The following is a 12,386-nucleotide window of genomic DNA, read 5'->3' as shown; positions in this document are numbered from 1 at the left end:
TGACACTGAAACACAAAGGTCAGTGTGCCGACTCCTTTAATTCTGACCACAGAGGCTGTGAAGATGATTACACTAAAAAACGAATCGCGGGTCAGTTTAGAAATGAAGAGAAAAACTTTACTAAATAAATGTAGAGTTTGCCCAGAGGGTGGCGCCAGAGAAATAACAGTGCACAACAGTGACTTTTCACGCCCCGTTAGCTAAAAGACTTTCTGTGCCATGTTGGTTTCTCTAGACCCATCAGGTTCAGTATGTTGGGGAAGGCAGCAGCACATTCAGCCGACCAATCAGCAGCGGGAAAGAACTGAGAATGAGCTGTAAATGCATATAACTAACAGCCAATCACTGATCCATGCTGTTTGTTCAGGTAAACTGCTGCTCCGTGGATCCAGGTCTGGATCCACATCTGACATCTTGATTGTCATTAGAGATGACAGCGTCGCCTCCAGGGGCCGGGGCTGTTTCTGGGTTTGGTTTGGTTCTGTCCCGCCAGAGAAAATACCTGCTCTGCATCACATTGTCCTGTCACAGGACTCAGTCCACAGGATTCATCCTCTGGGGACCATGGACGTCATGTGGTGTCCGCACATTATCTGCATCATTGTCTAATGGATCAGTTTCTCTGGGTCTGAGATGATTTCCTGTGATGAGTCTGGATGAAACATCTCTGTATTTGTTCTTCTTTGTCACTTGCTCTTGCCTACGTTGTGTGTCTGTGCATCTTTGTAAGTTAATGAGAGGCAAAGAGGGGGAATGAGGAAGAGGAGGAGTGAGGAGGAAGATACTGAAACCACGCTGCTTTCTCACGGTTTTCCTCTCTAATGGCAGTTAGCCTGTATTCTCATTTGATTCCACTTGCAGAGGCACTTTTCCTCCGGCTCCTGTGTTGGCTCTGTGCCCTCTGATCCGTTCCAAAGGAGAGATAGAGCTTTGAGTGTGTGTGCATGTATGCGTGTGTGATAATGTTTAAGTGTATGCGTTGTGGCTTTCAGCAGTGGCACGGTGACATTTTCTGAGCTGGCGGAGCAGCAGAGGTGAACGGTTACTCGGGTGTGACTTGCCAGAGAGTAGCTGTAATAAAGACCTGGGAGGACGGCTCCAGTCTGCTCCGACCTCCATTACTGTGTGATTGTAGGGGCCCGGGGAGCCGCTCCAGCAGCATTATCCCCTGATGTAAAACGAGAAGGTCAACCAGCAAAGGAACTCTGACAAAGATGGAACAAACTTTTTACTTTTTCCCTCCTGTAAAACTGGAAGTGGGACAAAAAAAAAAAGCAGGTGAGCCGACACAGTACCACGACTCGACCAGCACTCGACGCAGAGCTGCAGCTAATCTGTCTTTACAAAACCAGCTGCTGATTATTCCCATTAATCAACTGGAATCAGTGACAGTAAATCTGAGACACCACAGTGACGTCTTCAGGTCGCTGGTTTGGTTCAACAAACTGTGAACATGTTAACACGGTCACTGTGTGAAGTCCGGCCTCACAGAGCCGCCGGCGTGGCTGCAGAGTCTCAGCTCGCTGCTTCAGCACTGACTTCAACAATCCACCCACTATTAAAACTGCTGCAAATCCATTTTCTGTGTATTAATTAAACGATTCATTGAACATTGATTCTGTTCTTGTGTGCTCTACTGCTGCATCGACTGTACGTTTTTATTTCAACAGCAGAGACAGACAGGACGTGAGGAAAGGGACTGACGTCTGGAGGGACAGACTGGATCACAGTATTAATCTCTGCCCACAGACAATGGGAGGTGGTTTCCAGCTTTTGGATGAACATTGAATTCCTTTGGTTGAATCACGAGTCGGAACAAGGAGACAACGCAGTGAAGAAACATCTGGATCACTGAGACTGAGACTGGTCCAGGTCTTACTGCAAGAAACATCCAATCACAGAGCTTCAGTTCCTGTTCTGGGCTCCAAAAACCAAACTGAGGGGAAAAAGGGATTTTTCAGGAGGTAAACTCGGCGGCTGTGACACAGCCTTTAACTCGTCCAGGAGACTCGAGTGTTTCTGTGTGGAGTAATAGAATATTGTTGAAATTAAACTTTTAAACGTGAATCCTCAACTGAAAATAAACTTTTTCTCCACTTGGTTTGGACATTTGTATCACAGCAACAACAGGCTTCTCCTCTCCCTGTTGAGTCTGCTCCTTGTTGTCTTGTCATTGTCTCCCCCTCCGCCACCTGTTCCTCCCTCACCCCTGCATTTCCTCTTCTGGCGAGTTTTATTTATCTTATTTTATTTTAGAATATTTTTTTATTGGTAGCAGATTAAACTGGCAGAGCTGTAATGAGATGCCATATCGCTGCAGCAGTAGGAGTCGCCATCTGCCTCCATCTGCTCTATCATTCCGTAACACCTACACACACACACACACACACACAGGCTCGGACCGTGCACATACAAAGACACACACGCACGCCCCCACACTATACATCAGACCCAGCAGGCAGTAAATCAAAACACACAGCGCCGTGTCCAGCAGGTAGAGAGAGGCCTTTCTAATCCTGTCTGCAGGTGGTTCCACCGACCACACGCCTCCATGACAGCAGACTGAGAGCGATGGTGAAGGAGAGGAAAACAAGACAACACAACAAAATGTTCATTACCCGCCTCCGGCTGCTCCTCTCCCTCCTCCCCTCGCTCTTTGTGTTCTCCTGCAGCCGCCTTCATTTGACCGGAGCTCCATGTCCCTCCTCAGTCTCCATGTCCTGTGATGAAGGAGGTTATGTCCAACAAGGCTTTCTGATCGTTTCACTTCTTTCAGGTGTGAAGTCGTTTCAATAAAAAGCCACTTGATGTTCCTCAAGACAGTTCTCCTGAGTCACAGGCTGTAAATAAAAAAAAACAACAACACTGTACCACCACCCGGGGCTGCAGCCGGGAGTTTAGAAAGACTGAGCTGAGCTGATGAGTCCGGTGTTTTGGAAAATTACCAGCCAGTCGTCTCACAGTGATACTGTCTGATCGTTTTATTCTACCTTTAATAAAATGTCACAGACGTGGAACCACTGAAAGCTGTGTGTTTTGACTCAGACCCACGGATGTGGATCACTTTGTCCACTGACTGCTGGACGCTGTTGACGTGTCCTGGGGCCAAACACTGGTGGTTAGGTCAGCGACTTGCACAGCCGGCTGCTGCCATCAGTCTGTGAGTGAGACGTTCAATAAGAAACTGTAAAATGCTTTGATAAAAAAGGATATAAATACTGTTAATAATAATAATGTTAATGTTTACTGAAAATGATTTGTACATAAGCTTCAGGCTGCTGCTCCACCTGATGTAACATCGTTATGTTCCTGCTTAAACAGAGCAAAAGCTTTTTCGTTTTTTCAGATTTCTCTTGATTTGACATGGTCGGGTATTTTCCACAGTCAGTCTGTGTAAGTATGAAATTCAAGGACTGTGGATTTTGTCCTCACTGTCCTGTGCTGCAGAGAGACTCTCTCCTTTAAGGCTATCATTTTCCTTTTGGAGCATTTTGAGTGAATGGGCTGAGATCATCTTAGCCTTAAGATGGTTTTGGGAAATGAGCCAAAGTTTAAAAAACATCCACAGCTGAAGGGCACTGTCGGGCGCTAAAACAAAATCAGGAAGTGTGTCTTCAAATGAGTGAAGGGGGAAAGAAACAGGAGAGTTTGGCTGCTTTTTCTGGACCTGGAGAGATGAAACTGGTCTTGGCAGGTTTCTGTGCTCGGTGCTGCAGATGAGCAGCCTCTGTCCTCCTCAGGGAGAAGCTAATTGAAACTCAGCCCCTTTCACCAAAACTGCTGTCAGTCAGTGCTGACTGCTCGGCCGGGACACGGTGAACTTCTGCCAGGACAAACTCTGCTTTCTTTCTTTGCCCATTATTAGAATAAGATGGTTTAGCTCAAACGGAGCAGGACTGTCGGCGCTGTTAGCTCCAGCTGATGAGACGTCTTCAGCTCCTGCTGCTTTGATATTTCTCTGATTCCACTGTGAAAGGCTGAATTCAATACTGTGTTCTGCAGACTGGAACGTCACTTCCAGGACGTGTTTACGTGTTGGCCCGCGGAGGAAGAAGGACTGGAAGAGAGCAGTGGTACCCCATCCTGACTCCCAAACTCCACGTGGTTCCAGCTTCAGCCTTCTAACCAGGGGCTGATTTACAGCGGCTACAGAAACCCCCTCTGCTCCACACCCGTCGGACACCGTGGCTCACTTCATGCAGCAAGTGCTGTGTGCTGCTGCAATGAATGCTCACTGTTGCATCAAGTTTTGGAAAAATGCAAAATGAAAAATGAACGACTTTTTCTAAGCACGTTTTAGAGGTTTTCACCTGTGGACGGACAGGCTAACTGTTCGCCCTTGCTTCCAGTCTTTATGCTAAGCTAAGCTAACTGCCTTCGGTCTGCCACCACTCATAAACACAGCTCATCAATAAGAAGAGCAGCGTTCACATTTTTAGACTTGAGATGTTCATTGTAGCAACAGGCCATTAGAGCCTGGACTCAGCAAAGAGGAGTAAATCAGTGGTGCTGTCACTCAGCAGGATGGAGGAGAGCAGCCAATGAAAAGGCTCCGCTCAGAGTGTGAGGAGAAGGAGGAGAAGGAGGAGAGGGAGGAAGGTCACAGAAAAATAATTCACTGTTTCCTTCATTTTCTTTCTACACACTGAAGAACATTCAGTCGTTCTCTTAAGAAGAGTGAGAAACTTTTCATTTCTGGTTAGAGGATGAACAGAAGTGACTCCATGGTTACAGCTGATGGATGCTAGTAGCTACAGCTGTTGCCACGGTTACAGTCCTGCTGAGACAGTTTTGTTCTTTGGTACAAACTTGAACATCACTTTGGATTGTAATTAAATCGTTTTTGTTTTTTTGCTGTCAGGTGATGAATGAGTCTGTAAGCTGAGTCTGGATTCACCTGCTCTGTCATTACCACACACACAGTCTGAAACTCATCAGTCTGATGTATTCATGATGAGCCACTGCATCCTGTTCCACAGCAAACGGATCTTTTCTTTCATATTATTCTGACAGAGCCAGCGGAGGTCAGAGGGGAAACCCACGGCTGAAGGTGGAAAGAGTAAAAGCAATGAACTCATTTAGAAATAACGGGGGCTGCAGCTAAGGGTTATTCATATTATCGATTAATCTGACTTTTGTTTTTTGTTTTTAAATAAAAGATCATTAACAACTGTGATAAATACCCACACTGAAACTGCACACACGCACATGCACACGCACACGCACACGCACACACACACACAGTTGTATGTGTTTCAGGCTGGCTTTGCTAAAGTTGTGAGTTTCTTCTCCGTGTGTCAGTAAATGAATTCATCTATAAATTGTGTGATTTTAAGAAAGAGATTTGTAACCTGCTCCTTCGAAGCTGAAATCAGCTGAAATCAGCTGAAATCAGCTGTCAGGAAAAACAGCAAAGGCGTATTAAAAAAAAAAAACGACTTGCTGTGGGCTTCGTTAAAAACGGTTACACAGAATGTTTCCTGCTTTTCGACTCTGACGCAGTTACAGCAGACGCCCGGCGAGAGAGAAAAGTCCTGGTGTGAGTCGTTTCCACGAGTTCCCTCCAAACGTTGCTGTGGTGAACGCGTCCGCCTTCCTCCGTTCACTTGCGAGGCCATCAAGTAGAACAGTTTGGCAGGAAGCGTTGCTAAAAAGGGCTGTGAGGTGAAGGCTGTTCAGCTCGCTGTTCGAGTGCATCTGTGAATCTAATGGAGCCTGAAGATCCTGCTGCCATCAGAGAGAGGCTGTAATCAGGCAGGCTTTTAACGGATGGCCTGCTCTTCACCAGCCTTCCTCATCACAACATGCACACACACCAGCAACGCAAAGGCTCACAACAGACAGCTGTGTATCGCACACACACACAAAAACATGCGTTTGAGAAGTGGAAAATATTTGGGAGAGATTTCGAATATTAAAAGATGCTGTCGAGGGCGAAAAATAAAACTCCATCTGAGAAACAAACGCACATCTGACTCCTTCAAAATCAGCACTCTTCATTTTTCTTTTCAAAATTAAGATAAGATTTCAAAGCTGAGTAAATCTGAACAAAGCGCTGACTTTCATCAGACGGTTAAAAGGAAACTCTTTAAAACAGCGTGTGTGGAAACAGCTGTACAGAGTCTCTGTGGCTCTGGAGGAGAGCGTCAGACACGGGTTTGACAGACAAGGCAACACCCGTTACAGGCTTTCAGTCCGGGCGTCCCGCAGGGACATCTGTAAAGGTGGGGGTCCCGTCCATGTAAAAACAGCATCTACACTGTTGCCCATCAAGTTGGAATAATTTAGTTTTCAGACACATTCTTCTTTTTATTCCTATTTATTCACATCAGTAATCAGAGGTAGAGGTAGAGAAGAGGTAAAATAGATTTTATTCCAGCTTTATGGGCGACAGTGTATCTGGATTGAAGGACGTGTAGGATCCAGTGTTTTTAGAACGTCACAGATGAAACGTCACAGAATCTCATTCACTGCTGCTTCAGTTTGCTTCATGAACTCTGTCAAAGTTCAGCTGCACTTCAAACGAAACGGTGTGTGTTCAGGAGCTGAGGATCAGAGTGAAGAGTAAATGTTTGCCACTTCATTCTTCTGCTCTGGAACATTTATAGTTACTTGTTATTTGGCAGATTTAATTTCACTGATCCCTGCTCCTCTGAATATTGACTCAGCCTAACTACACACAGAGCATGTGTAGTATAATCCAGTCACAGAGCAGGTTGTAATAATAGAGTAATAAAAGCCACAGACACACACTGTGAACAGAATCTTATCATTCAACGGAGCCTCGTCACTTCATAGTGAAAACCTGGTGCTGTTGATCTGCACACATGGATCCTTCTGGACAGACGATGCATCGGAGCGTCGAGGCTCAGCTCGGCTCGCTGACCTTCTCCTGACCCCCGCGCTCGCTCCAACTGAACTTTCCTCAGAGAACATCGGACGTCATTTTCAAAATCAATAACTCATTTTCCATCTGTTGTGAATAATAGCAGTCCGCGCTGAGACTGCTCTCAGCTTTACTATTTTGCATTTAAGATTTCACTCAGTTAAATTAGACCCAGGCTGCCAACGTTACAAACCATTAGCTGTTAAGAATTAGCTTTAGGGTCTGAGACACGGCAACCAGAGAGTGGCTGCATAAGAGACACGTAATAAGTGCATCACCTGCAACTTGCACAGGTTCTGTGGGCAAGTTTCTCAGTCTCTGTGAGGGAGCACAAGATCCATCAGCAGAGAGAGAGAGAGAGAGAGAGAGAGAGAGAGAGAGAGAGAGAGAGAGAGAGAGAGAGAGAGAGAGAGAGACCAGAGCAGGAAGAAAATGAATCTGACAGAAGCCCAGAATAAAGTGCCTCAATAGCTGTGTGAGAGGTCAGTCACCAATAACATTTCACCAAACATCAGACCAGAAGGGGGCTTTCAGTTCTCAAACTGATTTCAGCTCAGTGCTCCTTGTCATGAAGGGTTGTGGTGAATGATGATCTACATGGTTCAGGTTGCAGAGAACCAGAGCGGTGCATTAGAGGAGAGGTCCCACTGCCGTCGGTTTTCATTTCACACTCAGACGTACATGGCACGTTACACAGTTAAGGCCAGGTCCATCATCGTGTCAGAAAAATCAGACATCAATAAATAACTTTCACATTCCAGCTCCGAGCTGTTGACCATCATTCATGGTTTTACAGGATTTTCTGTGACGTCGCTAACAATGAACTGTTCTGTGTGCATGTAACACCAGGAACCCTGTAAACTGTCGTCCTCATCATGGTGAAGAAGATCTAGAATAATTCTGCAGCTCCACTATCAGCTGGTGAAACACACTCTGCTCATCACAGACATCAGAAATTTATTTTGTACTGAGGGGTTTTGCCAAGGAATTAAAAAAAACTAAGAAAGAAAAACAATGCTGGACAAAAACAGTGTCCCCTACGGCCACGTAGGGACTGTCCTAGGGACTGTCCACCACCACTGACATGTTCACACTGCTGCACTCTCATCTTTGCAAGAGCTGCCATCGTACTTCCACAACGATTCTCTCTCTTTTATTTCGCACTATAACTGGCAAATGATGTTTCCATTCCACTTTCAAAAGAACCAGGGAGACTCGCATGGCCTCACCTGGTCTGTGGCTGAAACTCACTGCAGACCCAACAAGTCTGAAGTCAACAGAAGACAAAAACAAACAGAATCTGATCTGACGCGACTGTTGTCAGGGCAACATCAGCTCTCTGAGCCTTCACTGCTTCAAATCACTGAAAAACGAATCCACTCAAAAACGACTCGGTGAAGGGAAACATCTGGGTCCAGATTCAAGTTACTGCCTGATGCAGGTTTAGAGAACGATCCATGGTTCAAATAAATGGGAGACAAACAGCAGCCCACTGAGTTAAAGTCCAGCTGACACTGTGGATCCACCTCAGACTCTGTGTGAACCTCACCTGGCAAAAGTCTGAATTCCTACATGAACATGAAGGAGCTGAAACAAATGATTCTGTTGTTCTTCTTTGCAGGACAGTTTCCGTGAATCACAAGTCAAAGTGTCAAAAGTCACGGATCAACATTGGAAAAAAAAAAACCAACAGATGAATGACAGATTTACCTGATGAGGCTCTGATGGTTTGACTCACTGCACAGCACCTCGTCCAGGCTTCTCTCTTCTGAGCTGCATTACAGACAGAGGCAGCTAACCAATCACTGTCCCTGAAACAGAACTCAGCAAACTCACCCTAACCCTAACACACAGACGTCTCTAACTAAGACACTGTCTCTTCCTCACGTTCACCAGTTGTTGTTGTTGTGGCTGATTTTAGATGTCAAACTTTGAAAAGCCCAAACTTTTAAGTGGGTCTCTGGAGGATAAGGGCCAGACAGGCGCCTGAATCTGTGCCTGCTTTTAAAAAGTGGCCGCCCTGCACTTTAGAGTCCAATTCTAAAGCTATGAATCTCAAATAGGCTTGAAGGGAAATCTCACTCTACACTACTCAGATGCCTTAAGCAGAAACACACACACACACACACACACACACACACATCAAGATCACAGGCCAGGGTGAAAACAGCTTCACTAAGTGATTCCTCTGAAGCCTGTGGGTGTTCAGACTGTGTTACTGTCACACCTCAGAGATCGGCCGCCCTCGGACACATCTCTCTAACACTGTCATTACACCGCTCACCTGTGACAGCTGAGAGGACTGAGGAGCAGCTCTCTGACGCGTCTGCACTGGATCTGAGTTTTTAGATTTTTATGAATCACCTCAGCAAATGATTCATAAGATAAAAGCTTAAATGGCTTAAAATGAGTTTAACACCTCTTCACTGGAGCAGCGACCTCAGAGGAAGTGTCGCATTACAGAATATAAAGCCGGCTGTTCTGACAGACAGAAGGTGGTCTGGCTAGTTTACTGTCCACGATGGCACCTGCTCTCACCTGCTCTCACCTGCAGGACGTGAGAAGAAACCAAAACATGATGGAAAACCTTCTGCAATAAAAACACAACCTGCCCGCGAGCTTCACTGAGCATCAGAGGAGATTAGAAGAAAACTTTATCACACTTCTCTCCCAGTTTGAGAAACTGACAGGAGAAGGTGGTTCATCAGAGGAGTCGGCTGCTGACTCCATCTCCTCAGTGAGAGGCTGACACAGAATCACTGTTCTGAAGAACCTGATCGTCACCTCATTATTTTCCAGAACAACCGGAACAACATCCTTAACTTTGAATTCAGTACAGGATCAATAATGTGGAGTGTTCCAGGGATGTGTGTGTTCTGCAGCACTGGGTTTACTGAATCAGCTTCTCTGGACTTCTTCAGCGTACCTGGCTCTGGGTCTCATCGTGTGGATATTTACAGATGAACAGTCCATTGGGAAGAAGCCAGGCAGAACAAAATCACTCAGGGATTCATCCACTAACTCAGTCCATAATCTCTACAGCGAGTCCGACAATTAGAAATCGTTACCTATTTGCCACTTTAATAGTTCGCTGCACAAACAGGGAGAGCGTCTCAAAAAAAGAGCGGTAATGAGCAGATAATTCAGTTATTCCTAAACACACTCCAACGCATCGCTGCTGTGATGTTACCATGAGGTTTTACAGCCTCCTCCTCGTCTTTCACAGCAGCAGTGATTAAGTTAAGTTAATGAATGCCACACTGAATGTTCACCTCGTGTCAGCAGAGAAAAAGGACTGTTTGCAGGAAAAGCTGCCGCTCTGACAGTGTCTAGTTATTCAGGTAAAAAAAAAACAAAATACAGCACGCACACACACACACACACACACACACGCACACACACACGCACACACACACACACGCACACACACACACACACACACGCACACACACACACACACACGCACACACACACACAGGGTTTCAGGGTTTTCCATCCATCAGGTTCAGCTGCTGGACAGATTTCTTCCTGGTTTAAGACGTCAGGAGATGTTTTCATTAGTTCATGGAGAACATGCAAACTCCATCTTGGCTGACTGAGTCTGGTTTGGGCCCAAACACAGAGCTAACCACTGAGCCATTTATCCGTTTATCATGGACAAATAAACAGCACACAGTGTTCTCCAGCTGCTGCACAGTGTCTGTGTCTCTGTCAGTCTCTGTACATAAAGAGTGGTCATCCTGAATAAACTCATCCAAAAAAAAAAGAAAAGTGGCTCTTTCTTTTTTTTTAATAGCTGGGTTAAAGTGTGTAAGAGTGAATTTTCCCTTTAACGTCCTCCACTCTGACTCTGCAAGTGTGTTTGCCTTCGCCGTACAACATCCACCTCCCTGACAAAGTGAGGAACCTTTTGTTCCACCTCTACAGTCCCCAATTACAGTAATCTCCTTCCTCGGCTAATCCTTCAGCGCAGAACTTTGAAGTGGAGCGCTTCAATGAACATCAAAGTTGTCCTCTCACTCCTCTGCTCACGCCAGTCACAGAGACACTGTGAGGGAGAGGACGGAGGATGGTGCGACGGCTGGAGGAGCCTGTGCAACACAAACATGTGCTTTGTCCCAGGACTTTATTCATTCAGCAGAAATTCAACCAGCACTGATCCAAAGCAGCTGCCGGTGACTCTGCACTGAGGTCTGATAATCACACAGGACGAGACACAGACCAACATCGGCCCCTCACATCAGCAGGAAGACAGAGGCAGACGCTCAAAAGGCAGATAATGGAAAGATAATCCCAGATTCTACGGGACCATAAGAACACAGTAAAATTAATTTCATCTTATCTTCTGTATTAAACAGGAGAAAATAGAAAAATGTGGTTAAAAGAGCAGAGTTTAGATAACAGAGCCACAGTGCAGCAGAACGTCAGCAACACGCAGGCTACAAGCTAACATGCAACTCGAGTAACCCTGTCACTCACTTTAATTACATGTGGTAGCTAGATATGCTATGTACAGGGACATGATTATTTTTCTGGGGGGGGCTTTTATTTTGAAAAACCAATCTAAAATCTCACAGATGCAACATCTCTCAATAGATGCCTTTAACATGAACATGAGATATTTTGGAATCGGAGATTAGAAAAAGTTTTTAGGTTTCTAAGGAAACTTTGTGAGCTGGGTCTACAAACTCAGACGACAGTCACTGAGTTCTTCAGAGGCTGAGAATCAGAGCAGCGTCTGTCTCCTCCTCTAACACCTCTAACACCCTAACTCACACCACCTGTGCACGTCTTTACCTGAGCTCCTGCGCTTTGTCTTATGGAACAGATTCAGCTCTTCATGCTTACTCGAAGGTCTCCTACTGTACCGAAGCTTCAGTGTCGTCCCTCATCTGTCAAATCAGTAAATGTAAATGTAAATGTCATGGAAACAGCTTGACATTTTAAAAAGTGTTTTCCAGGCCTGGGGATGGTATGAATGGAAAAGGGCACGCGTGTCCATAGACAGTCCACTCAGACTTTAAAAGTAATTTTCAATTTTCAATTTTTTTTTTTACAAATGCAAAATGAATCGTGAAGCGATGAACGACAGGATGTTTGTGAAATCAAGACTTTATCAAACCAAAGTAAAATGTTCCTGTTTTATTTTGATAAATGGGGGGAGTCTCCCTTTAATGACAGGAAATGCAGTGTGTTCAGTCTGCAGCAGCTCCCTCGCTTCCTCCACGTCACGTGACAAGAAGTAACCACCAGGACGAAGTGGAAGTGGAGTGTGAAATTACTCCTCACTTTTAATTCATCCACCTCCATTGATCATCGCGTTGAGTTGGTCTGAGATCGGTAAATGTGAAAATCCTTTTCTGCTGCACAGACTCTACAGGAAGCCGTGTCAAAGCTGATTGATCTGTCTGTAAGTTAATTTAACACAAGCTTTACTGTCTAATCAATGGAACTGTTAAAATTCCTCATGTAAATATTCCTGAAGAAAAGTTTCCTTTGT

At 45.3% G+C, this 12,386-nt stretch overlaps 1 protein-coding gene across 4 annotated transcripts in view; it reads right to left on the bottom strand.

Annotated features, from left to right (window-relative positions):
- The window catches only part of large2 (LARGE xylosyl- and glucuronyltransferase 2), a 119,888-nt gene that overhangs the window by 58,659 nt on the left and 48,843 nt on the right, over positions 1-12,386 (bottom strand). For 3 of the 4 annotated variants that reach the window (XM_041039526.1, XM_041039519.1, XM_041039510.1), the window contains exon 4: positions 8,597-8,697. The exons of the other annotated variant lie outside the window; for it this stretch is intronic. The gene's annotated coding sequence lies outside the window, so the exon portion shown is untranslated. The remainder of the gene's footprint in view (positions 1-8,596; positions 8,698-12,386) is intronic. 4 annotated transcript variants of the gene reach the window in all.

Source organism: Toxotes jaculatrix, chromosome 1 (genome assembly GCF_017976425.1).
Source record: "Toxotes jaculatrix isolate fToxJac2 chromosome 1, fToxJac2.pri, whole genome shotgun sequence".
NCBI classification, from domain to species: Eukaryota; Metazoa; Chordata; class Actinopteri; family Toxotidae; genus Toxotes; species Toxotes jaculatrix.
Note: the sequence above shows the minus strand (reverse complement) of the source record. Positions and strands in the feature narration are given on the sequence as shown.